The sequence below is a fragment of the Amblyraja radiata genome, chromosome 1 (genome assembly GCF_010909765.2).
Source record: "Amblyraja radiata isolate CabotCenter1 chromosome 1, sAmbRad1.1.pri, whole genome shotgun sequence".
NCBI lineage: Eukaryota > Metazoa > Chordata > Chondrichthyes > Rajiformes > Rajidae > Amblyraja > Amblyraja radiata.
The window spans coordinates 191772480-191788063 of record NC_045956.1 but is presented as its reverse complement, the minus strand read 5'-3'; the positions used below and the strand labels follow the sequence as shown (position 1 = coordinate 191788063).

The 15584-nt window shown below is 46.9% G+C and overlaps 2 protein-coding genes across 2 annotated transcripts in view; both read right to left on the bottom strand.

Annotated features, from left to right (window-relative positions):
• LOC116982908 (zinc finger protein 229-like) overlaps nucleotides 1-15584 on the bottom strand; it is a 968520-nt gene that overhangs the window by 812889 nt on the left and 140047 nt on the right. The window lies entirely within an intron of this gene.
• The window catches only part of LOC116983098 (gastrula zinc finger protein XlCGF49.1-like), a gene marked incomplete at its 5' end in the record, with an annotated part of 145233 nt that overhangs the window by 85224 nt on the left and 44425 nt on the right, over nucleotides 1-15584 (bottom strand). The window lies entirely within an intron of this gene.

Genomic DNA, 15584 nt, shown 5'->3' with positions numbered 1-15584 from the left:
TGGGAGGAGAGAAGTGAGTCAGTGCCGGGAAAACAGTTGAAAAGTAGAGGCCAAGGACAGGCAGACTTTACTCAGAACTGCTGTAGTTTTGGTAGCAACAGCAGCAGGAGATTAGCAAGAGATACGACTGATTGGCTCTAGCCCAAGTGGGAGGAGAGAAGTGAGTCAGTGCCGGGAAAACAGTTGAAAAGTAGAGGTCAAGGACAGGTAGCCTTTACTCAGAACTGCTGTAGATTGGGGAGCAACAGCAGCAGGATATTAGCAAGAGATACGACTGATTGGCTCCAGCCCAAGTGGTAGGAGAGAAGTGAGTCAGAGGGGTGAAAACAGTTGAAAAGTAGAGGCTAAGGACAGGCAGACTTTACTCAGAACTGCTGTAGATTTTGGGAGCAACAGCAGCAGGAGTTAGCAAGAGATATGACTGATTGGCTCTAGCCCAAGTGGGAGGAGAGAAGTGAGTCAGAGGGGTGAAAACAGTTGAAAAGTAGAGGCCAAGGACAGGCAGACTTTACTCAGAACTGCTGTAGTTTTGGGAGCAACAGCAGCAGGAGTTTAGCAAGAGATACGACTGATTGGCTCTAGCCCAAGAGGGAGGAGACAAGTGAGTCAGTGCCGGGAAAACAGTTGAAAACTGAGGAATTTGGTTTGTAAATTGGTAAATCAGGCAATTTATCATTCAATTTAAGCAAGACTGCTCTTGGGGAGCGGCAGTGAGGAGCGGCCTTGTGAGGGAAGTGCCCTGTGAGAACAGTGTGAGTCTTTGGCTCGAGAGTCTTCGGCGAGGAGGCTGCTGAGGAGAGGAGACCACGCAATACGCTTGAGAGGTAGAGACGAAAGAAGGAGATGTCAGGCAAGCTGATTCAGTGTGATGCTTGCAGTATGTGGGAGGTCAAGGACACCGCTGGTGCCTCTGGCTGCTACAAATGCGAGAAGCGCATCCAGGTAGAGCTCCTGAAGGGCCGTGTTGGGGAACTGGAAAAGCAAGTGGATGACCTCCGGTTCGTCCGAGAAACGGAGTCGTTCCTCGACAAGTCCTACAGTACGATTGTTACACCTAAGGTACTGGAAGAGAGAAGGTGGGAGACAGTGAGAAAGGGAGGGAAGCATGGAATGCCAATGTCCCCGGGTGTTGTACCTCTTGTGAACAGGTTCACCCACTTAGAAGCTGTCGGGACAGAAGACGTGTTTACACTGAGCGGCGGACTGGCTTGCGATGCGAATAGGGCTGTTGAGCCAGAACCAAAAAGGCCTAAGGCAGGCAACGCCATTGTAGTGGGAGACTCCATTGTGAGAAGTACGGACAGGGGTTTCTGCGGCAACAGACGGGATGCGAGGATGGTGTGTTGCCTTCCTGGTGCCAGGATCCAGGATGTCACGGACAGAGTGCAGAAAATCCTCAAGGGCGAAGGTGAACATCCGGAAGTGGTAGTGCATGTCGGCACAAACGATGTCGGAAAGAAGGGGATGAATATTCTGCAGCGTGACTTTAGAGAGCTCGGAAAAATGCTGAAAAGCAGGACCTCCAGGGTTGTTATCTCCGGTTTGCTTCCAGTTCCACGTGCTGGCGAGAGCAGGAACAGGGAGATACGGGACCTGAACGTGTGGCTGAGGAACTGGTGCACGGGGCAGGGATTTAGATTCTTAGATCACTGGGATCTGTTTTGGGGTAAGGGGGAACTGTACAAAAGGTACGGATTGCATCTTAACAGGTGTGGGACCAGCATTCTGGCAGGCAGGTTTGCCACTGCTACACGGGTGGTTTTAAACTGAATAAGGGGGGTGGGGTGTCGAATGGAATAGTGGAGGATGGAGTTAAAGGGAAAGGGTTTCTTAAATGTGTGAGCGTAGAGACAGAGGGGTGTAAAACGAGGGTAGAAGCAATAGGTAGCAAGGTGAAAAGTAAAAGTGGCAGGCTGACAAAACCAGTGCAAAAATCAAAAAGGGCCACTTTTCAACATAATTGTATAAGGGGTAAGAGTGTTGTAAAAAAAGCCTGAAGGCTTTGTGTCTCAATGCAAGGAGCATTCGTAATAAGGTGGATGAGTTGAATGTGCAGATAGCTATTAATGACTATGATATAGTTGGGATCACGGAGACATGGCTCCAGGGTGACCAAGGCTGGGAGCTGAACATCCAGGGATATTCAATATTCAGGAGGGATAGAGAGAAAGGAAAAGGAGGTGGGGTAGCGTTGCTGATTAGAGAGGAGATTAACGCAATGGAAAGGAAGGACATTAGTTTGTAGGATGTGGAATCGGTATGGGTAGAGCTGCGAAACACTAAGGGGCAGAAAACGCTGGTGGGTGTTGTGTACAGGCCACCTAACAGTAGTAGTGAAGTTGGAGATGGTATCAAACAGGAAATGAGAAATGCGTGCGACAAAGGCAAAACAGTTATAATGGGTGTCTTCAATCTACATATAGATTGGGTGAATCAAATTGGCAGGGTGCTGAGGAAGAGGATTTCTTGGAATGTATGCGGGATAGTTATCTAAATCAACATGTAGAGGAACCAACCAGAGAGCAGGCTATTTTAGACTGGGTATTGAGTAATGAGGAAGGGTTAGTTAGAAGTCTGAAGAAGGGTTTCGGCCCGAAACGTCGCCTATTTCCTTCGCTCCATAGATGCTGCTGCTCCCGCTGAGTTTCCCCAGCAATTTTGTGTACCTTCGATATTCCAGCATCTGCAGTTCCCTTTTGAACAGGGTTAGTTAGCAGTCTTGTTGTACATGCCCTCTTGGGCAAGAGTGACCATAATATGGTTGAGTTCTTCATTAGGATGGAGAGTGACATTGTTAATTCAGAACCAATGATTCTGAACTTAAAGAAAGGTAAATTTGAGGGTATGAGACGTGAATTGGCCAAGATTGACTGGCAATTAATTCTAAAAGGGTTGACGGTGGATATGCAATGGAAGACATTTAAAGACTGCATGGATGAACTACAAAAATTGTTCATCCAAGTTTGGCAAAAGAATAAATAAGGGAAGGTAGTGCATCCGTGGATAACAAGGGAAATCAGGGATAGTATCAAAGCGAAGGATGATGCGTACAAATTAGCCAGAAAAAGCAGCATACCGGAGGACTGGGAGAATTTCAGAGACCAGCAGAGGAGGACAAAGGGCTTAATTAGGAAAGGAAAAATAGATTATGAAAGAAAACTGGCAGGGAACATAAAAACTGACTGCAAAAGTTTTTATAGATGTGAAAAGAAAGAGATTAGTTAAAACAAATCTAGGTCCCTTGCAGTCAGAAACAGGTGAGTTGATCATGGGGAACAAGGATATGGCGGACCAATTGAATAACTACTTTGGTTCCGTCTTCACTAAGGAAGACATAAATAATCTGCCGGAAATAGCAGGGGACCGCGGGTCAAAGGAGTTGGAGGAATTGAGTGAAATCCAGGTTAGCCTGGAAGTGGTGTTGGGTAAATTGAATGGATTAAAGGCCGATAAATCCCCAGGGCCAGATAGGCTGCATCCCAGAGTACTTAAGGAAGTAGCTCCAGAAATAGTGGATGCATTAGTAATAATCTTTCAAAACTCTTTAGATTCTGGAGTAGTTCCTGAGGATTGGCGGGTAGCAAACGTAACCCCACTTTTTAAGAAGGGAGGGAGAGAGAAAACGGGGAATTACAGACCAGTTAGTCTAATATCGGTAGTGGGAATACTGCTAGAGTCAGTTATTAAAGATGGGATAGCAGCACATTTGGAAAGTGGTGAAATCATTGGACAAAGTCAGCATGGATTTACAAAAGGTAAATCATGTCTGACTAATCTTATAGAATTTTTTGAGGATGTAACTAGTAGCGTGGATAGGGGAGAACCAGTGGATGTGGTGTATCTGGACTTCCAGAAGGCTTTCGACAAGGTCCCACATAAGAGATTAGTATACAAACTTAAAGCACACGGCATTGGGGGTTCAGTATTGATGTGGATAGAGAACTGGCTGGCAAACAGGAAGCAAAGAGTAGGAGTAAACGGGTCCTTTTCACAATGGCGGGCAGTGACTAGTGGGGTACCGCAAGGCTCAGTGCTGGGACCCCAGCTATTTACAATATATATTAATGATCTGGATGAGGGAATTGAAGGCAATATCTCCAAGTTTGTGGATGACACTAAGCTGGGGGGCAGTGTTAGCTGTGAGGAGGATGCTAGGAGACTGCAAGGTGACTCGGATAGGCTGGGTGAGTGGGCAAATGTTTGGCAGATGCAGTATAATGTGGATAAATGTGAGGTTATCCATTTTGGTGGCAAAAACAGGAAAGCAGACTATTATCTAAATGGTGGCCGACTAGGAAAAGGGGAGATGCAGCGAGACCTGGGTGTCATGGTACACCAGTCATTGAAAGTAGGCATGCAGGTGCAGCAGGCAGTGAAGAAAGCGAATGGTATGTTAGCTTTCATAGCAAAAGGATTTGAGTACAGGAGCAGGGAGGTTCTACTGCAGTTGTACAGGGTCTTGGTGAGACCACACCTGGAGTATTGCGTACAGTTTTGGTCTCCAAATCTGAGGAAGGACATTATTGCCATAGAGGGAGTGCAGAGAAGGTTCACCAGACTGATTACTGGGATGTCAGGACTGTCTTATGAAGAAAGACTGGATAGACTTGGTTTATACTCTCTAGAATTTAGGAGATTGAGAGGGGATCTTATAGAAACTTGCAAAATTCTTAAGGGGTTGGACAGGCTAGATGCAGGAAGATTGCTCCCGATGTTGGGGAAGTCCAGGACAAGGGGTCACAGCTTAAGGATAAGGGGGAAATCCTTTAAAACCGAGATGAGAAGAACTTTTTTCACACAGAGAGTGGTGAATCTCTGGAACTCTCTGCCACAGAGGGTAGTTCATTGGCTATATTTAAGAGGGAGTTAGATGTGGCCCTTGTGGCTAAGGGGATCAGAGGGTATGGAGAGAAGGCAGGTACGGGATACTGAGTTGGATGATCAGCCATGATCATATTGAATGGCGGAGCAGGCTCGAAGGGCCGAATGGCCTACTCTTGCACCTAATTTCTATGTTTCTATATGGCCCTTAAATGCAGGCTTTTTAATTAATTTTACGTAATGCTGTGTAGTCTTTCTCTGGCTCCCTGGGAAACTGGGCCAAAATCCCACCCCTATTACGTGAGGCAGGAAAAAAGATCCAGCTCCCCTTACAGACTTCATTCAACATTTTCCTAATACTACTTCTCCATCGTAGTAGTATTCTATCACCAAGGTCCATTTTCCTTTAGGGCCGGATTCGTCTGCACCCGTTATCATTGGCAATTGCTTCACAGTAGCTTTCACCAAGAGGGACTTAATACAGGGGAAAACACAGCACAACATTATTCCCACTGCAAGTAGTACGACCCCAATGGTCAGACCAATTTTAATCAGCCATGCTCCCCAACCCCCCAACATGCTCTCCAACCACCCAAACAATTGATGTCCAAACCCTGCGTTTCGTTTAACCTCACTCCTTAGGTTTTTTAACTTATCCATGGCTTTAGTAAAGGACCCCTCCGGGCTGGTGTTGTTAGGGATAAAGGTACAACAGTGCTCCCCAAAAAGTACACAAACACCCCCTTTTTCAGCCATGAACGAATCCAAAGCCTGCCTATTCTTCCATGCCATCTTACTAGTGGCATCAAGTTGGTCCCCCAAGGCCGACAGTGCGTCGTCAGTGTAATTAATAAACCTCTGTTGATTATAATAGATGTAGTTAATCCATTCCGTGTTTTTAGCAGGCGTGATCCATAAAAGTATTGACTCCAGTCCTGCAGCAATTTCATTCCTGGCTTTAAATTCACTAGGGATTCCTCTCGGTTGCCCTATTACATCCAGATAAACTCCGTCCGGTAACGAATCAAATGCTCTTTTCGTACGGGTCTGTTCAAACATATCTGTTTGACTTATTACGAGGACAGGTTGTGCCAACATCACCCTGGCACACAATCCAGTCCAATAGGGCGGCAGTGTGTTTCTAGGCTTACCCCCACATATCCAAAACCTATCAGCTACAGCCACATCTGCTGTCAAAATAGCCATGCATTGTGGTAGTACAACAGCAACATCTGCTCTGGGCACGGCTTCAGCCAATTGGTATGGGTTCTGGTGATTACATACCCACACCCTGTTACAGCGGCCTGGAAAAGTTCCTACTGGGTGTGTGCCATTCGTTGCAAGGCACACACCCACAGCATTCATACTGTGTTGTAGATATAACCCCAACCTCTGGTGGTGGCTCTGGGTATGGTTTTCTTACCTCCGTGAAGTTCCATAGAGAACAGTGTTCTTTCACGAGTGTCACTTGTGTTGATCCTGCTGCATTTAAACACTCTATTGGGCAATTAGACATGTCGTCCCAGCGTGTCACACTTTGCAGGAAATCCGCACAATATGTATAATTGTGAGGTTCTGGTAGAGCCAATATTCTCCCATTCGCTTTGGTACATATTATACACTGTGTCAACTGCAAAGTTTGTGCTGTATATTGCGCCCACTTGTACCACTCGCTTGTGGAAGCACTACGCCAGGCGGCTGAGCTAGTATCATTTTGGACCTTTGCCTCCCTTTGGTTACGTACCAGCTTTCCCAATTCGTGCGAAGCAGTGGTGTTATCCTTCCAAGCCCAAGTCGGCAAGGTTGATGGTTGTGAAGCCTGAGTAGGGATTATCCGTGGCAGGTTCCCCTGACCCTCCTTCGCCCATATTGCTAGTAGAAGGATGATGCCTATCAGGAGAAGAACACTCACCCACACCCTCATCCTCACTAGTGTGGGAACTCCCATTTTCTCCGAATACGTCATTTATTACCTGGTCAATGCCTTGATCTTCCCCTGTGTCCTCGCCCTCTTGTTCACTTACCTCGGGGTTACCCCTGGGCTGAGGTGGTGGAATAGCCCTTGTGCAGTGATTAAGGTGGTACCATATGGATCGGCCCTCTACCTGAACTGCTGTAGGTGAGGCCTTAGTTACTGTGAATGATCCTTCCCTTCTTGGTTCATTCCATTTTCTTCGAAAGGCTCGCACATAAACTTGGTCTCCAGGCTTAATCGGTCCTTCCTCCTGGTCTGCCTCTGGCTCCTTTTGTTTTTCCTGTGCATAAATAGACTTGTGTATCATAGTTAACTGTTGCATATATTGTTTAAGTTCTACTTCTAATTGCTCCAAACGCGGACCCTCGTATAGATCCCTTCGTCTGGGCACTGGCATGGGTCTGCCGGTGAGCATTTCATGTGGTGTGAGATGAGTTGTTTGATTAGTTTGCATACGACAACTCATTAACGACAATGGCAATGCATCAATCCAGTTTAATTTGGTAGTTGCACAAATTTTGTTTATTTTCGCTTTCAACGTCCCATTCACCCTTTCCACCATGCCTTGTGATTGGGGGTGGTATACACAGCCAAATCTTTGCTTCACCCTCAGGGCCTGTAGCACCAGCTTAACTGTATTTTTTTAACAAAAGATGACCCATTGTCGGAGCTAATTATTGTCGGTATGCCAAACCGTGGAATTACCTAATTTGTCAAAAATTTCACGACTGTACCTGCCCCTAGGTCCTTGGACGGTACAGCCTCCACCCATCTACTGAATCGATCAAAGATTACCAACAAGTATCGCTTACTTCGTACTGTTTTCAACATGTCCACATAGTCGATGACCAAATGTGTGAATGGCCCCTCGGGCACCGGTATGTGACCGACAGGTGTCGTTATGCCCTTTCTAACATTATTTTGTGCACATACCTCACACCTGGACAAAAAGTGATCTACTGAAGCCTGCAGATAAGGTGACCAAAATCCATCTTTCTTACCTTTCGTATGACTTCCCCTCTTGCACAGTGGTCCAGTCCATGCGCTTCTGAAATAAGACTGGTCAATAAGGTGGTAGGTGCCACTAACAGGCCGTTATCGGTGGTCCATAAGCCGTCCTCATTTGGCTTGGCTCCCCTCTGTCCCCACATCGTTTGTTCAGCTAATGTAGCCTGTCCCTGCATCTCAATGATATCCGTCTTTGAAGGCTCTGGTACCACTAACATGTGAGGAACATTTACTGCCGATTGGCACCCAGATGCTGTCTTAGCTGCTCCATCCGCTACATGATTTCCCTTTGTAACTGTGTCACTGCTCTTTCTATGTTCCTGATATTTAACAATGGCTAAAGCCCTAGGCTTTACTAACGCCTTTATTAGGTCAGAAATGTGTTGGAAATGTTGTATGGGATCCCCATTACTTTTCTTAAAGCCCCTCTGTTTCCATACTGCACCAAATAGATGGCAGACCCCATGTGCATAAGCCGAATCTGTGTAGATATCCACGTTTTCACCTTCCATCATTTCACATGCTGCTGTTAAAGCTTTTATCTCCGCCAGCTGGGCTGAACACGGCTGTTGACACGCCTCTAACCTGATGGTCTGAAACCCTGTTTGGTCCTGTTGCACCACTGCAAATCCTACATGATTTCCATCATGATCCCGATAACATCATCCATCCACAAACAAGACTTTCTTGTCCTCATCAATCAGTGGTTCAGATTGTAAATCCGCTCGTAATTTAGAAAACACCATAGTCTGACCCACGCAGTCATGGGGCTCCCCCTCATGACCAAGCGGGACATAGTCAGCCATATTACTTGTAGTACATCTTTGTATGGTGATATCTGAAAATATCAACAGCATCTGATACGCTGTTATACTAGCTGGTGTAAGTACAAACTTTCCTTTTTCCAACAACTCTGCCACTTTGTGGTGGGTATATATGATCACTGGATATCCCATAGTCACAGACGATGCCTTCTCATAAGCATAGTACACCGCAGCCAGTCCCTGATAGCAAGGTGGATATCCCTGAGCCACCTCATCCAATTTTGTGCTGTAATACGCAACTGGCTGCTTCCCCTTTCCTACACCTGTTTCCTGTGTCAATACTGCGGTAGCATATCCCTCCTGTCTGTTGGAAACATACAAATGAAAGTTTTTTTCATAATTAGGCAGGGCCATTGCCGGAGCCGACTGGAATTCCTGCTTAATTGTGTTAAAAGCCGTTTCTGCCTCATCATTCCACTGCAGAACATTCTTTAGGTTTGTTTGTCCTGCTTCCTTCATTATCTTTCTTAATGGCGTCACAATTTCAGCATACTCTCCAATCCAATCCGAACTGTATCCTGCCATCCATAAGAATGTCATCATCTGTCTTCCTGTCTGCGGCTTAGGAGCCTTGCTTATTGCCTCTATCTGGTTCGGTGCTATAGTTTTAATTCCTTTGGAGATCAACCGTCCTAAGTACTCTACCTGCTGCACACAAAACTGCAACTTTTTCCTAGACACTTTATGACCTCCGCACGCCAGCCTCTCCAGAAGAGCCACATTATCTTGCTCACATTGTTCCTCAGTTTCAGAGCAAATTAATAAATCATCCACATACTGTATCAGCGTACTGTCTAAGTGCAAAAACAGGAAAGCAGACTATTATTTAAATGGTGGCCGACTAGGAAAAGGGGAGATGCAGCGAGACCTGGGTGTCATGGTACACCAGTCATTGAAAGTAGGCATGCAGGTGCAGCAGGCAGTGAAGAAAGCGAATGGTATGTTAGCTTTCATAGCAAAAGGATTTGAGTATAGGAGCAGGGAGGTTCTACTGCAGTTGTACAGGGTCTTGGTGAGACCACACCTGGAGTATTGCGTACAGTTTTGGTCTCCAAATCTGAGGAAGGACATTATTGCCATAGAGGGAGTGCAGAGAAGGTTCACCAGACTGATTCCTGGGATGTCAGGACTGTCTTATGAAGAAAGACTGGATAGACTTGGTTTATACTCTCTAGAATTTAGGAGATTGAGAGGGGATCTTATAGAAACTTACAACATTCTTAAGGGGTTGGACAGGCTAGATGCAGGAAGATTGCTCCCGATGTTGGGGAAGTCCAGGACAAGGGGTCACAGCTTAAGGATAAGGGGGAAATCCTTTAAAACCGAGATGAGAATAACTTTTTTCACACAGAGAATGGTGAATCTCTGGAACTCTCTGCCACAGTGGGTAGTCGAGGCCAGTTCATTGGCTATATTTAAGAGGGAGTTAGATGTGGCCCTTGTGGCTAAGGGGATCAGAGGGTATGGAGAGAAGGCAGGTACGGGATACTGAGTTGGATGATCAGCCATGATCATATTGAATGGCGGTGCAGGCTCGAAGGGCCGAATGGCCTACTCCTGCACCTAATTTCTATGTTTCTATGTTTCCAAGGCCACTCCTTCTAAATCTGCCTTTAGTACCTGATTGAACACGTGAGGCGAGTGTTTGAATCCCTGCGGCATCCTAGTGTAAGTGTACTGAACACCCCTATAGGTGAAAGCAAACAAATACTGACACTGGTCTGCTAAGGGCACACTGAAGAATGCTGAACACAAATCAATCACTGAAAAGTAAGCTGCCTCTGGTGGAACATTGGTCAGTAAAGTGTACGGATTCGGAACTACCGCTGGCCAATCTCTCATCACCTCGTTCACTGCTCGCAAATCATGTACTAGTCTCCACCTTGACTTGTCTGCCTTTAAGACTGGTAACAGTGGAGTGTTGCAGGGGCTACGTGTTTTGATAAGTACTCCTGCCTCCACCAGACCCTGTATAGTTGGTAAGGTACACAAAATTGCTGGGGAAACTCAGCGGCTGCAGCAGCATCTATGGAGCGAAGGAAATAGGCGACGTTTCGGGCCGAAACCCTTCTTCAGACCTGTATAGTTGGTGCTATGCCGTCCTCTGCCTCTGCCTCTGGCTTCAGAGGGTACTGCGGTCTCCGGGGTGGAACTGCTCCGTATTTTAATCTTATCTCTACCGGACTTGCAGACTTCACCAGTCCCACATCTGTGTCATGTCGCGACCACAAGCTAGCTGGCAACTCATTCAGCCTTTCTTCCTGTGTTCGACCTACTGTTTTTAGCACAGAAAGCTGTCGCTGGGGATTAATTTCAACCTCTTTCGTCATGCCTATCATGTCTACAGTAACTGTTATTTTGATGTAATTGCTGTCTTCAGACATCCATACTTTTGGAGCAATCCTTCTCCAGTTTCTAACAGTGCCTGCTTGTCTCACCAGGGGCCCCAGTTTCCTTGACTGATATCCCTTATTTACAAGCAATGTCACGTGAGGTGCAGCCCCCAGCACCCTGTACCATTTCTCCAGGAAGGTGTCCCATTCAATCTGCAAGGCTGCCCCCTGTTTTCCAATTATTACTGCTACTGCTCTCAAGTGTTGCTGGCCACCCATCCCTGCACACCACATTCTTGCCTGTTCTACATTCTTGGTTTCGTCAAAGTATATCGTACAGTGCAGCTCAGACTGGGGTGGAGTTGCTTCAGGCAATATAGTCAGTATTCCCTTTTCCCACTTGCTCCAGGTTTCCCAGATCTGATTGTCTAGTACAAACAAGTACAAACCGAGTCTATCCAGTCTTTCTTCATATGAAAGTCCTGACATCCCAGGAATCAGTCTGGTGAACCTTCTCTGTACTCCCTCTATGGCAAGAATGTATTTCCTCAGATTAGGAGACCAAAACTGTACGCAATACTCCAGGTGTGGTCTCACCAAGACCCTGTACAACTGCAGTAGAACCTCCCTGCTCCTATACTTAAATCCTTTTGCTATGAATGCTAATATACCATTCACCTTCTTCACTGCCTGCTGCACCTGCATGCCTACTTTTAATGACTGGTGTACCATGACACCCAGGTCTCGTTGCATCTCCCCCTTTCCTAATCGGCCACCTGAACAAAGGTATAAAAAAGGCCAAAGACATACACAGGCAAAGGGTAGAAGAACACTTCAATGCCGCGGACACCAGAAGCGTGTGGCAGGGTGTCAGGGACATCACTGACTACAAGAGCAGCCCCGCCTGCCCCCACGGTGATATCACACTGGCCAACGAACTGAACACCTTCTTTGCCCGGTTCGAAACTGGCAACACCACCAGGAGTGGAATAACCCCGGCCATGGCGGAGGGACAGGCCTTAACACTGAGCACTCAGGAGGTACAGTGCGCTCTGCGTAGGATCAATCCACGCAGGGATGGAGTCCAGGGAAGGGTACTAAAGGACTGTGCTGTACAGCTGGCGGAGGTATTCACGAGAATCTTCAATCTATCTCTATCTCTGGCAACGGTCCCCAAGTGCCTGAAAACAGCCACCATAGTGCCGGTGCCGAAAAAGTCCAAAGTCACCAACCTGAACGACTACCGCCCGGTTGCCCTAACTCCAATCCCAATGAAGTGCTTCGAAAGGCTGGTCCTCTCCCATATCAAATCCAGCATCCCTGCCTCACTGGACTCTCATCAATTTGCATACAGGGCAAATAGATCAACAGAGGATGCCATCTCTCTGGCTCTTCACACTGTCCTGACTCACCTGGACAGACAGGGCACGTACGTGAGGATGCTCTTCGTTGACTATAGCTCTGCATTCAATATGGTCATCCCCACCAAGCTCACCACCAAACTCCACCAGCTAGGCCTCAGCTCGCCGATATGCGATTGGATCCTGAACTTTCTGACGGAGCGACTGCAGGCAGTGAGACTGGGCCCGCACCCGTCCTCCACTATCACCCTGAGCACCGGCACACCACAGGGCTGTGTACTAAGCCCCATGCTCTACTCCCTCTTCACTCACGACTGTGTTCCTGCATTCGACACCAACACCATCGTGAAGTTTGCAGACGACACAACAGTGATTGGGCTGATCACCAACGGTGATGAAACAAAATACAGGGCGGAGGTGCAGAACCTGGCGGACTGGTGTGCATGTAACAACTTGTCACTAAACACCTCCAAGACCAAGGAGCTGATTATTGACTTCAGGAGGTCCCATAATGGAGAATACGCCCCAATCTCCATTTACGGGGAAAGTGTGGAGAGAGTGTCCAGCTTTAAGTTTCTGGGCACTCACATTTCAGAGGACCTCACATGGTCCACCAACACCGCTGCGCTGGTCAAGAAGGCACAGCAACGACTGTTCTTCCTGAGGACATTAAAAAAGACTGGTCTGCCCCAACAGCTGCTGACAACGTTTTACCGCTGCACCACAGAGAGCATGTTAACGTATGGCATCTCTGTGTGGTATTTCAGCTGCACGGAGGCGGAGAGGAGAGCTCTTCAGCGCATCGTCCACAGAGCAGAGAGGATCATTGGGACAGAGCTACCAGCCTTGGAGGGCATCTACCACACACGGTGCCTCAGGAAGGCCGTCAGCATCCATAAAGACTCATCACACCCCTGTAACGGTCTGTTCGAACTACTTCCCTCCGGCAGACATTACAAGGCCTTCTACGCCCGAACCTCCAGACTCAGAAACGGCTTTATTCCAAGAGCTATAGCGGCTCTGAACCGGCCCTGCTGAGTGCCCCCCATCCCCCCTGGACTGTCTCCCTCGGATGGTCACGACACACAGCTTATTTATTTATTTTAATTTTCTTTTTCATCGGTTGGAGCTGCATACTAAATCTCGTTGCACTGACGTGCAATGACAATAAAAGATATTATTATTATTATTATTATTATTATTATTATTATTATTATTATTATTATTATTATTATTCAGATAATAGTCTACTTTCCTGTTTTTGCCACCAAAGTGGATAACCTCACATTTATCCACATTATACTGCATCTGCCATGCATTTGCCCACTCACCCAGCCTATCCAAGTCACCTTGCAGCCTCCTAGCATCCTCCTCACAGCTAACACTGCCCCCCAGCTTCGTGTCATCCGCAAACTTGGAGATGTTGCATTCAATTCCCTCCTCCAAATCATTAATATATCGTAAATAGCTGGGGTCCCAGCACTGAGCCTTGCGGTACCACACTAGTCACTGCCTGCCATTGTGAAAAGGACCCGTTTACTCCTACTCTTTGCTTCCTGTCTGCCACCCAGTTCTCTATGCACATCAATACTGAACCCCCAATACCGTGTGCTTTAAGTTTGTATTCTAATCTCTTATGTGGGACCTTGTCGAAAGCCCTCTGAAAGTCCAGATATAACACATCCACTGGTTCTCCCTTATCCACTCTACTAGTTACATCCTCGAAAAATTCTATAAGATTCGTCAGACATGATTTACCTTTCATAAATCCATGCTGATTTTGTCCAATTATTTCACCACTTTCTAAATGTGCTGCTATCCCATCTTTAATAACTGATTCTAGCAGTTTCCCCAGTACCGATGTTAGACTAACTGGTCTGTAATTCCCCCGTTTTCTCTCTCCCTCCCTTTTTAAAAAGTGGGGCTACATTTCTTCCCTTTTTCACGCTCTTTTCTTTTAAGTTCGTCAAGCTGCATTTGTACCAGTTTTCTTTGCACCTCCTCCTGCTGATCTTCCAGTCTTTTTTTATCTTTGCGGTATTTGTTGACTGCATGGACCAAGTGGTCCCTGAACTGGATGTGTGGCATAGTTAACAGTCCCACCACCTCCTCCAGTCTGGACTTTACTTGAGCGGGCACGGCATCTACAATAGCATTCCTGAACGGAGTGATCATCAGCTCATTTCCATCTATTCCTTGTTCAGTTTCAAGTCTCCACTTTTTCAACTGGTCCTCTAGATATGCTGCTGGATTTTCTGTGTCCCCCAGTGAGTCCCCCTTCAATGCCTTGGGGTCCACTTTAAGTGGGTAGCTGTATCTGAGGGCCTGCCATACCAATGGCCTGACTAGGTCAAATGGTCGACCATCAATCAATGGATTGCCCGCTGCGTTTGTTATGCCTGCCTTTTCCAGGAGTTCCGCCAGTTTCGTGGTTCCTATTACTTTTGCCATAAGTGCCTTTATATCTCCCATTGCCAATAGTCGTCCTGTGGTTTCCTCCTCAAAGGCCCTTATCCATTTTCCTGCTCCATCATATATGTTAGGCAGAATGTTTTTCAGCCCTTCAAGGTCCTGTGTCCCCCAAGGAACATACTGTGTCAGTCCTGATCTTTTCACAAGCAATGGCATCATTTTATTCTCCTGCACCTGTCTTGTTTCTACCTCCCACTCTGGGGGTCCTGTTTCTAACTCCTGCCATGCTGATTCACCTTGGGCCGCCTCTCCTTTCTTTCTCTCCACATGTGCTCCAAGTTCCTTAACTCTAATCTCCATTTGCTCCAGGGATTCCTTCGCCTTTCTGTTAAAATCTTCCACTAAATCCCCATCCCTTATTTCCCTCCTTCTCTCCCTATAGCTTCCTTCATAATTGCCTGATTCTGTTTCCTCCACACTGCCTTGCTCTCTTTCCCTTGGCCACTGGCTCAACTCTCTCCACTGTCCACCCCTATCCTCGGCCTCCCTCTCTGCTGACTCGGGTACCTCCAAACTCCTCTGATTCCTCTGGTCCCTCATCTTCATGATCTCCCTTTCTACTTCACTTATCTCTTGCTTCATCCTGTCCTTTTCTTTTTGTTCCCTTCTCCGTTTATATTCCTTTATTTCCTCCACATTATCCACAGTCATGATTTCTCCCTCTATTTCCATTACTCCTTTTATCACGGGACATTGGTTTGCACCGTCCAGGCCAGGGTATGGAGGGGGGCACCCGGGGTCTTTTAAACTGGGATATAAGGACGCTCCTCTTCCCATGATTCCCTGACCC